This window comes from Aotus nancymaae, unplaced genomic scaffold, assembly GCF_030222135.1.
Source record: "Aotus nancymaae isolate 86718 unplaced genomic scaffold, 86718_ANA_hifiasm-v0.15.2.pri h1tg000004l, whole genome shotgun sequence".
Classification (NCBI taxonomy): domain Eukaryota; kingdom Metazoa; phylum Chordata; class Mammalia; order Primates; family Aotidae; genus Aotus; species Aotus nancymaae.
The window spans coordinates 58,223,563-58,234,038 of NW_026988415.1; the positions used below are offsets into that span (position 1 = coordinate 58,223,563).

The 10,476-nt window shown below is 33.1% G+C and overlaps 1 non-coding gene across 1 annotated transcript; it reads right to left on the minus strand.

Moving 5' to 3' along the window:
- Window positions 1–5,800: 5,800 nt before the first annotated feature.
- LOC135269373 (small nucleolar RNA SNORD45) lies at window positions 5,801–5,872 on the minus strand. Its single transcript, XR_010337663.1, has one exon. It is a non-coding gene; the product is annotated as a small nucleolar RNA SNORD45 (small nucleolar RNA).
- Between the last annotated feature and the right edge of the window lie 4,604 nt (window positions 5,873–10,476).

A 10,476-nucleotide genomic window follows, 5' to 3' on the forward strand; every position in this document is an offset into this window, starting at 1 on the left:
AACAAGCAAAACAAAACAAAAAGGAGTTCACCACTATCAAGTAGGCTTTATCCTGGGATGCAAGATTGGTTCAACATATACAAATCAATAAATGTGATTCACCATATAAATGGAACTTAAAACAAAAACCACAGGATTATGTCAGTGAATGCAGAAAAGTCTTTCGATGAAATTCAACCTCACTTCATATTAAAAACCTTCAATAAATGAAACATTGAAGGAACATACTTCAAAAATTACAAGAGCCGGCTCTGACAACCCCACAGCCAATACAATACTGAATGGGCAAAAGTTAAAAGCATTCCTCTTGAAAACCAGAAAACGATAAGGATGCCCTCTCTTACCACTCTTATTCAAAATAATACTGGAAGTCTTAACCAGAGCAATCAATTAAGAGAAAGAAATAAAAGGCATTCAAATAGGAACAGTGAAAATCAACCTGTCTCTGTTTGCAGATGATATGATTCCATACTTAGAAAACCACACAGTCTCTGCTCAAAAGCTGTATGATTTAATAAAAAAATTCAGCACAGTTTTAGGATAAAAAATGAATGTAGAATAATCAGTAGCATTGATGTGCACCAGCATTGTTCAACCTGAGAGTCACGTCAAAAATGCAATCCCACCCACGATAGCAATACAAAGAATAAAATACCTAGGAATACAGCTAACCAAGAAGATGAAAGACATCTACAATGAGAATTACACAACATTGCTTGCAGAAATCAGAGGTGACACAAGCAAATGGAAAAACATTTTGTGCTAGTGAATAGGAACAATTAATATTATTTAAATGGCCCTACTGTCCAAAGCAATTTGCAGATTCAATGATATTGCTATCAAACTACAAATGACATTTTTCACACAATTAAAAAATATTACTTTAAAATTCATATGGAATGAAAAAAGCCCAAGTAGCCAAGGCAATCCTACACACGCACACACACACACCACAAAGCTAAAGGCATTATATTAACTGGGTTCAATCTATACAATCTATACTACAAGGCTATAGTAACCAAAACAAGCATATTAATGGTACAAAACCAGATACAGACATATAGACCAATGAAACAGAATAGAGAGCTCAGAAATAAAGCCTCTTACAACCATATGATCTTTGAGAAAATTTAAAAAAGCAGCAATGGGCAAAGGATCATTTATTTATTAAATGGTACTGGAATAACTGGCTAACAGTATGCAGAAGATTTAAACTGTATTCCTTCTTTTCATCATATATAAAAATTAACTCAAGATGGATTAAAACTTTATTATGAAAACTCTGTAAGATAACTTGGGAAATACCATTTGGATATAGAAGGTAGCAAAGATTTCATGATGAATACACCAAAAAGCAGCTAAAATAAAAACAAAAAAAATGATAAAAGGGATCTAATTAAACAGATCTTTTGCACAGCAAAAGAAACTATCAAGAAAGTAAACAGACAACCTACCGAATGGGAGAAAATATTTGCAAAGCACACATCTAACAAAGGTCTAACATCCAGCATCTGTAAGGAACTTAAACAACTTTACAAAAAAACAAACAGGCTGGGTGCTGTGGCTCATGCATGTAATCCCAGCACTTTGGGAGGCCGAGACAGGAGGATTACCTGAGGTCAGAATTTCAAAACCAGCCTGGCTAACGCGGTGAAATCCCGTTACTACTAAAAATACAAAAAATTAACCAGGCATGATGGTGCACACCTGTAATCCCAGCTACTAGGGAGGCTGAGGCAGAAGAATTGCTTGAACCCTGGAGGTGGAGGTTGCAGTGAGCCTAGATTGCAGCATTGCACTCCATCTTAGGCAACAAGAGCGAAACTCTGTCTCAAAAAACAAACAATCCCATGAAAAAGTGGACAAAGAACATGAACAAACACTTTTCCAAAGAAGACATACATGTTGCCAACAAGCATAGGAAAAAAATGCTCAACATCACTAATCATTAGAAAAATGAAAATTAAATCCCCAATGAGATTCCATCTCACAGTAGTCAGAATGACTATTATCAAAAGTCAAAAAGTAACAGATGCTTGTATGTTTGCGGACAACAGGGAGCATTTATGCAATGATTGTGGGAATGTAAATTAGTTTAGTCATTGTGGAAAGAAGCTTGGTGATTTCTCAAATAAAACAATTATCTTTTGACCTAGAAATCCCATAATTGTGTATATACCCAAAGGAATACAAATCCTTCCATCATAAAGACCCGTGTATACACATGTTCAGCACAGCACTAGGGGCAATAGCAAAGACATGGAATCAACCTAAGTGCCCATCAATGGTAGACTAGATAAAGAAAATGTTATATATACATAAATATGTATATATATATACACACACATATATGCACATATGTATATATACACACAGATATACACAAATATATACATATGTACACACATATATGCATATATATGTAGGTATACACACACAAATATACATGCACACTTACACATACACATATATACACATGCATGCATACATACATACCATGGAATACTGAGTAGCCATATAAAAGAATGGGATCATGTCCTTTTCATCAACATGGATGGAACTGCAACCTGGGAAATACCATTTTGGACATAGAAGGTAGCAGGCCAGTATCCCAAGCAAAGTAACAACTGAACAGAAAATCAAATGCCAAATGTTTTCACTTATAAATGGGAGCTAAACTTTGAGTACGTTTGGACACAAAGAAGGGAACAACCTAGACTGGAACTTACCTGCAGGTGGAAGCTGGAAGGAGGGTGAAGATGGAAAAACTACATATCAAGTACTGTGCTTATTACATGGGTGACAAAGCAATTTATACACCAAACATCTGTGACACACAATTTACCTATTAAATCTACACATTTACCTGAACCTAAAATGAAAGTTGGAAAAAATTAAAAATAGGAAATCAGGATTGCATATTGATATTCATAAATAAAGTTTAAAATCTGAAAAAAGTTCTGTTGACTTGGATGTAATTTTTTGTAATGTTATATCCATTAAATGGCTTCAGAAAGGCAAACTTTTGTTTTAAAAATCATACTTATTTGAATAGCATTAGTTATTAGCTTTGAAAAGAATAATTTTTTCATACCTATGAGACTTATTACTATGCTGATTCATGTGTATTTTTACTTTTTGCTGTTTTTGGAGTCATGATGTTAAGGGAAAAAATGACTGGAGAAAGTGTAAAAAATTTTATACCATTGCAGCTGAAACCAAAACTAAGAAAAATGCTCTTAGTACAGGCTGTTAGCTAAGAAGTCTTTGGTTCTGTAATGTCTGTTCATTAGTGTTTAAATAACAAATTAGATTTTTAACTTCACAATTTGTTATCTTGAATGAGTGAGACATTCTATCCCATATATTTATAAATTCAAAAATAATGGCTTGCATCATCTTCATTTTTCTATACTTCACTGTGTTCTAAAATAAGTGCTCTGGATGGGGAAAATGTGGAAGTGACTTTGGAACCGGATAATAAGTAAAGGCTGAAGCAGTACTGATATACATACTAGGTAAAGTCAATATTTGCCTGAATGAACAATTAAAAGCAATTCTGGTGGATGTCAGACAGGACATAGAGACCTGGAGAAAAAGCTTCCATCTTCATAGAGAACACATAAACAATCATGTATAGAATATTGGTAAAAATATGAATGGTGAAGGACATTGTAGTGAAGTCTTAGATGGGAATGAAGAAAGGTTATTAGACAAGGAAGAAAAGGTAATTCTTGTTATAAAGTGGCAAAGAACTTGGCTCAATTGTATTCATGTTCTAGTGTTTTCTAGAATATAGAACTTGCAATAAATTAATATAGATATTCAGCTGAGATTTCTAAGCCAAGTATTGAAGGAGCAGCTTAGTTGTTCCTGATTGATTACAACAAAATGTAAGAAGAAAGAAACATTGAAGATGGAGTTGTTAAGCAAAAATGAGCAGAAAAATAAATTTTCCAACCTATACATATGCAACTTATCCATATTGTAGCCAATTCATATGGCAAATTGCCCAACAACCATTTGATAAAGGGATCAGTATTGGTGTGAAGCAGTCTTAATCAGCTACCTCAGCAGAAACACTGCCAATTTGAACTGAAGACATGATGGAACGAAAGAAGGCCATCAGAACTTTTTAGATACTATAGGACCAGATTATAGAGCTATTTGGCTGTAAAATGTATGCTATTCTTCAGGACAAAAGAAGTATGCCAAAGATGATCTCTGGATTAAGGCTGCCACCCTAGGCACAGATCCAGAGTGTTGAACTTGGGTGACAGGATTACCTTGGTTTCAAAGAGTGGGACTACTATATAGCACAGCCATGAAGGCAGGGCTACTCATATTTGTGGGGGCATAACCCCACGTCAGTGAGTCCTGTAGGCAGAAGCACCACTCCAGTGAGTCTGGAAGGAAGAACATGGAGCCAAAGAGGATTATAATTGAGCTTTAGGAACTCATATTGTTTGTTGTTATAGGTTTTAGACTTGTGTAGAACCTGTTATACCTTGCTTCTTCCCTAATCTTTTTTTACAAAATGGGAATGCCTATTCTATGCCCATCCTGTCACTGCACTTGAAAGCACATAACTTTTTTGATTTCATAGATTCACATCTGGAGAGAAATTTTGCTTCAGGATAAATTGTACCTTGAATTTCGCCCATATCTATTCTAGATAATATTTAGATGAAACTTTATACATGTTAAAGTTGATGGTAGAAGGAGTTAGGACTCTTGGAGCAGTCAGGATAGAATGCATTTCTTTTGCCTATGAGAAAGACATGAATTTTAAGAGGTGAGGGGTGGGATGATATGGACTGAATATTTGTATTCCCGGAAATCTACATGTTGATGCCAAATTCCCTCTGTGATAGTATTTGGATGTGAGGACTTACAAAGATATCGTAAGTTTTTGCTTACTTAAAATTTTTAAATTATTTTCCGCTTTAAGATATAATTGACTAACAAAAATTGTATATATTTAACTTGAACAACTTGATATTTTGATATATGCATATACTGTGAAATAATCACTGCAATCAAATTAATTAATGTATGAATCACTCACATAGTTACCGTTTCCATTTCTATCTTTTTTTCATTTGTGTGTGTGTGTGGCAAAAACTCTTAAGGTTTACCCTCTTAAAAATTTTTAACTATACCAGCAATGTTATTAACTATGGCGGGTATGCTTATGCTATACATTAGCTCTCCAGAAATCATTTATCTTGCATAACTGAAAATTTGTACTTTTTGACCAAAGTCTTCCCATTTCCCTCTCCACCAAGCCTCTGATACCATCATTCTACTATCTGCTTTTATGTTTGATTATTTCATATTTCACACATAAGAGAGATGATGCATTATTCTTATTTCTGTGTTCGGTTTATTTTACTTAGCATAATTACTTACAGGATTATTTATTTATTATTGTTTTATTTTAGACAGAGTCTTGCTATGTCACCCAGGCTGGAGTGCAGTGGCGAGATCTCAGCTAACTGCAACCTCCGCCTCCTAGGTTCAAGTGATTCTCCTGTCTCAGCCTCCCGAGTAGCTGGGGTTACAGGTGCATGCCAGCACGCCCAGATAATTTTTGTAGTTTTTGTAGAGACGGGGTTTCACCATATTAGTCAGGCTGGTCTAGACCTCCTGACCTGATGTGATCCACCCACTTTGGCTTCCCAAAGTGTTGGGATTACAGGTGTGAGCTGCCATGCCAGACCACAGATTTATGTTGCATATATAGCACTTTATTTATTTATTTATTTATTTATTTATTTTACATTTCTTTTTTTCCCCCAAGGTCTTGGTGTAATTTTAGAACTCACCTCAACTTTGGATTCAGCTATTACATAACATTACATCATTAACCAATGTTTTATATATATCACATTTAAAAACATCAATTCATCTATTGATTGACAGATTGTTTACATACCTCAGCTATTGTGAATAAAGCTGCAACGAGTGTGAGAGTGTTAATGTCTCTTCCAGATCCTGATTTCAGTAATTGTGGGTATATATACATAAGTAAGATTGCTAGATCATATTGTAGGTAGCTGTATTTTTTACTTTTTAAGGAACCTCCAGACTGTTTTCTGTAACAGCTGCACAAACTTTGACAACAACAGCATAGAAACGTTTCCTTTTCTCCACACCTTGACCATCACTTTTTATATTTTGCTTCTTGATAGTAGCCATTCTAACAGGCATGAGGTAATATCTCATTGTGGTTTTGATTTGCAGTTTTGTGAGAATTAGAGATGTTGAACACCATTTTTTTTTTTTTTTGCTGTTGAGTTTATGAGTTCCTTATATATTTTGGATATCAATCCCTTATCAAATATTGGTTAGCACATATTTTATTCCATTTTATAGGTTGTCTTTTCACTTTGCTGATTGTTTCCTTTGTTGTGCTGAAGCATTTTATTTTGATATAGTATCACCAGTCTATTTTTTCGTTGCTTTTGTTGTCTATGCATTTGATGCTATGTTTAATCATTGTCAAGACCAGTGTCAAGAATATTTCTTCCTATGTTTTTCTCTAGTAGTTTTATGATTTCACCTCTTAAGTGTAAGTCTTTAATTCATGCAAAGATGTCATCAAAATACAATAATCAGTGGTTTCTATACAATAGTAATGAACTATCTGAGGAAAAAATTAACAAAACAATACCATTTAAAATAGCAAAATACACTTAGGAATAAACTTAAAGAAGTGAAAGATTTGTACACTGAAAATTATAAAACAATTACGTACAAAATTAAAGAAGCCACAGATAAATGCAAAGATGTTCCATGTTTATTGATTTGAAGAACTAATATTGTTAAAATGTTCATACCATTCAAAGTTATCACAGATTTACTTTAATTCCTATCAAAATCCCAGTGGTATTCTTTTTACAAACATAAAAAATAATATTAAAATTCACAAGGAATCAGAAAGACCCCAAATAGCCAAAGTAATCTTAAACAAGAAAAATACAGCAAGAGGCATCACACTTCCCAATTTCAAAACATATTTAAAAGGTACATTTGTCAAAACAGTTTAGTACTGGCACAACAGACATAGACAAATGGAACAGAATAGAGAGCTCAGAAATAAATCTACACATTCACAGTCAGCTGATCTTTGACAAAAGTGAAAGAACAATCAATGAAGAAAGGATAGTCTCCTTAATAAATGGCCTTGAAACAACTGAATACCTTCATGCAAGATTATGAAATTGGACCCTTATAGCACATACAGAAATTTAGTAAAAATATAGCATAATTTAGACCTTTTTGTGGCTGGAAGTAATTATAAATACCTGTTTTAAAATGCCTCTGCAGCTTTGGCACTATGTCATTTTAATAAAGTGAAGTACAATGGATGGTCATTGCAAAAAATCAAAGACTATGAACATGTTGGTTGCTACATATACTGCCACAAGTGCCAAGAAGCTGAATTGGCAAGTTAGTAATGGGTGTGCAGGCAGATAGGAGGTGATGCAGAAAACTAGTAAGAAATGACACTTGTGTCTGTTTGGCCCACTGTCAACATTCCAGACAGCAAGAAAGAGGTCGGTAGGTAAAGTGGGCTGTCCTTTAATATTTAGCATTGTAGATCGAAGGATATTGAGATAATACTTTGTAGAGCTATGTTTGATATATTTTAATATACCACATCCTTTTTGAAGAAGAAAGTGCAGCTTTCATCACATAAAGTCATCAACTTCTCAAAAAAACCCATTCTGTAATGGATTAATGAATCATTTAACTGAAAACTGATTCAGAAAGTTTGGAGTTATTACTAAAATTGTGAATTACACAAAGATAAGGCAAAAGTAATGAGATATGCAACCCCTAATACTTAGATACTTTGAGTGAAGCACAGCTTCTGATAGTGTACTCACGTAGAAACAATGGTTAATGTCTGAGGCCGCTTATTTTAGAGAAGCATGGTCCATAAAGCTTTAGATTTTTTTTTTTTTTTTTTTTTTTTTGAGACGCAGTTTGTATCTGTCGCCCAGGCTGGAGTTCAGGGGCATGACCTGGGCTCACTGCAACCTCCACCTCCTAAATTCAAGGGATTCTGCCACCTCAGCTTCCTGAGTAGCTGGGATTACAGGTGCGCACCACCACACCCAGATAATTTTTGTATTTTCAGTAGAGACGGGTTCCACCTTGTTAGCCAGACTGGTCTTGAACTCTCCATCTCGGGTGATTCGCCCACCTTGGCCTCACAACGTGCTGGGATTACAGGTGTGAGCCACCACGCCTGTCCAGAGAAATTTGTGTAGAAGACATAGGTGTAAGGCTGCCTAGTTTTCAGAAAACGATCGGGTTACAGAACACCCTGAATAAAAATAAGTATTTGTTAGTTGCCCTGAAAAAAATATTTTTCTTTAATACTAAGAGCATTTAATTATCTACAGGTTAAGAATTTACAAAATTTTGGTATATCAATGTGGATTATATAGAAGAAGTGGAAAAAGAATCATTTTTAATTTTTGACCAGGTTTTAATTTTCTTCGGGAATCTGGACTTAAAAACTGGCCTTTTAACTAGTGACAATTTAAGAATGATAAAGAACAATAAACTGAAGAGCTGAAAAAATATTCTAACGTTTTCCCTAGCAAACAGTATGCACTTTTTTGTTCCTCTGTTTCCTTTTGTTTGTTTTTGAGCACATGGTTACAAATGCAAAACCCAAAATATTTCTTATTGATACTCAGAATTTGTTTGACTTCATAATTTCAATTTCATATTTCTTCCTCTTCTGAGCTCTAGAAAAGAAACAATTTATGGAACAACTGTAAATTATAAAATTTAAAGCATATTTTAACTGGATAGGTTCAGGTGAAATAATTTTATGGGTGATATTATGTAGTACTCAATATTAATGTGATACTTTGGAAAAGAGGGAGAAAGTTTTCAAAACGTCCGTATGTCTTTATTTGAAGTTTATACTCTACTTCATAACAGTTTCTCTGTTACCTTTTTTATTATTTTAGAGCAAATTTGCAGATTAAATTTCAATGCAATAATTGTGCATCTGTTCCAAAGAAGATATGCATAAAAAATAATTATAGACAGATCTTTTAATATATTAGTGACTTCAAATTTATTTACTTTAATTCTATTGGCTTCCAATGGCCATTGAAGTACACTTTGGAAATATTGTTTAGGACTACAATCTGACTTTATTTTTGATAATATGAATTACATAATTTAAACAGAAGCCATTCTTCTTGATGACATGTCAATGAAATTAATATACATTACATATTAAAAAGTGAAAATTAATGGATTCATATTTTTTCTCTCCAATTTTGCAACTCTGAAGCAAATTTAACTATTTGGGTGTATAACCTTCTTTGTGTTTTTCTAAACATAAATATGCCTATTTTCCCCAAACTTAGATTATTAAAAAAAACTATTGGTCTCTTCCTTTTACCTGTAAATATGTCAGTATTTCTCTATCAATACATATTTACCACTCCAACAAAATAAATAGCTGTAGAATTTTACTTAACATAAACATTGAGTAGCGTATTTATCCATACCCCTGTTGATGAGATATTTGGTTTATTTCAAACATTTGCTCCTAAAAATATTGCTGCAATTAATTTTCTTATGCGTTCTGTAAAATATAGATAAAAAACATGAGAAATACGTGAAAAACTATGATAAAATGAGAAAAATAAGGGTAGTATGAAAAGGAAAGAAAATAAAATGATTAGAAGCAAAACTAAATATTAATTATCATATTTCATGGAATCTAAACTTCCAATAATTCTCAGATTTACTATTATCTTATGTACTATCCAGAAAAAAAATTGCTGGGAGTTTACTCTGGCACAATTATCCCTTGTCAAAATAAAATTTGAAAAATATTTACCTTTAATTATTAAATACCTCTTGTATAGCTTGTATTAAAATGAAATATAATTTATCTGCCCTCTTGTTATTTATCTTGTAGATTTAGGCTTTGGAGTGATTAATGTTTCATGATATTCTAAATAAAAAATACATTTCTGTCTAAGACAGACTGTTAAAATTTAACTGCAAACAAATAATTTTAATGCTGAATTCCTTTAATTTTAACCTTTAAATTATAAAGCAAAACATAATCACAAGCACTTTCTGAGAACAATGCTAAGCAATTTTATGGTATTGTTATGTCTGCACATACATTGTATTGATCATCTTTTTTAACTTCTTTGCTACCCATATGTTTATATCTTCTTACACAAAGATATCTCACATTCAGATGATTAGTATACATATATATAATATACATATCATTTATCAGAACATAATATATAGTGACAATAATTAAGAATATGGATATGCAGTTAGACCAATGAAACAGAATGAAAACTTTAGATGTTTTTTAAATATTTGCTTTATGACACACAGGACCCTGAAGTCCAATGAAGAAAAAAATACAATCTCCAATTATTATTGAGTCACTTGGATATTAATATGCAA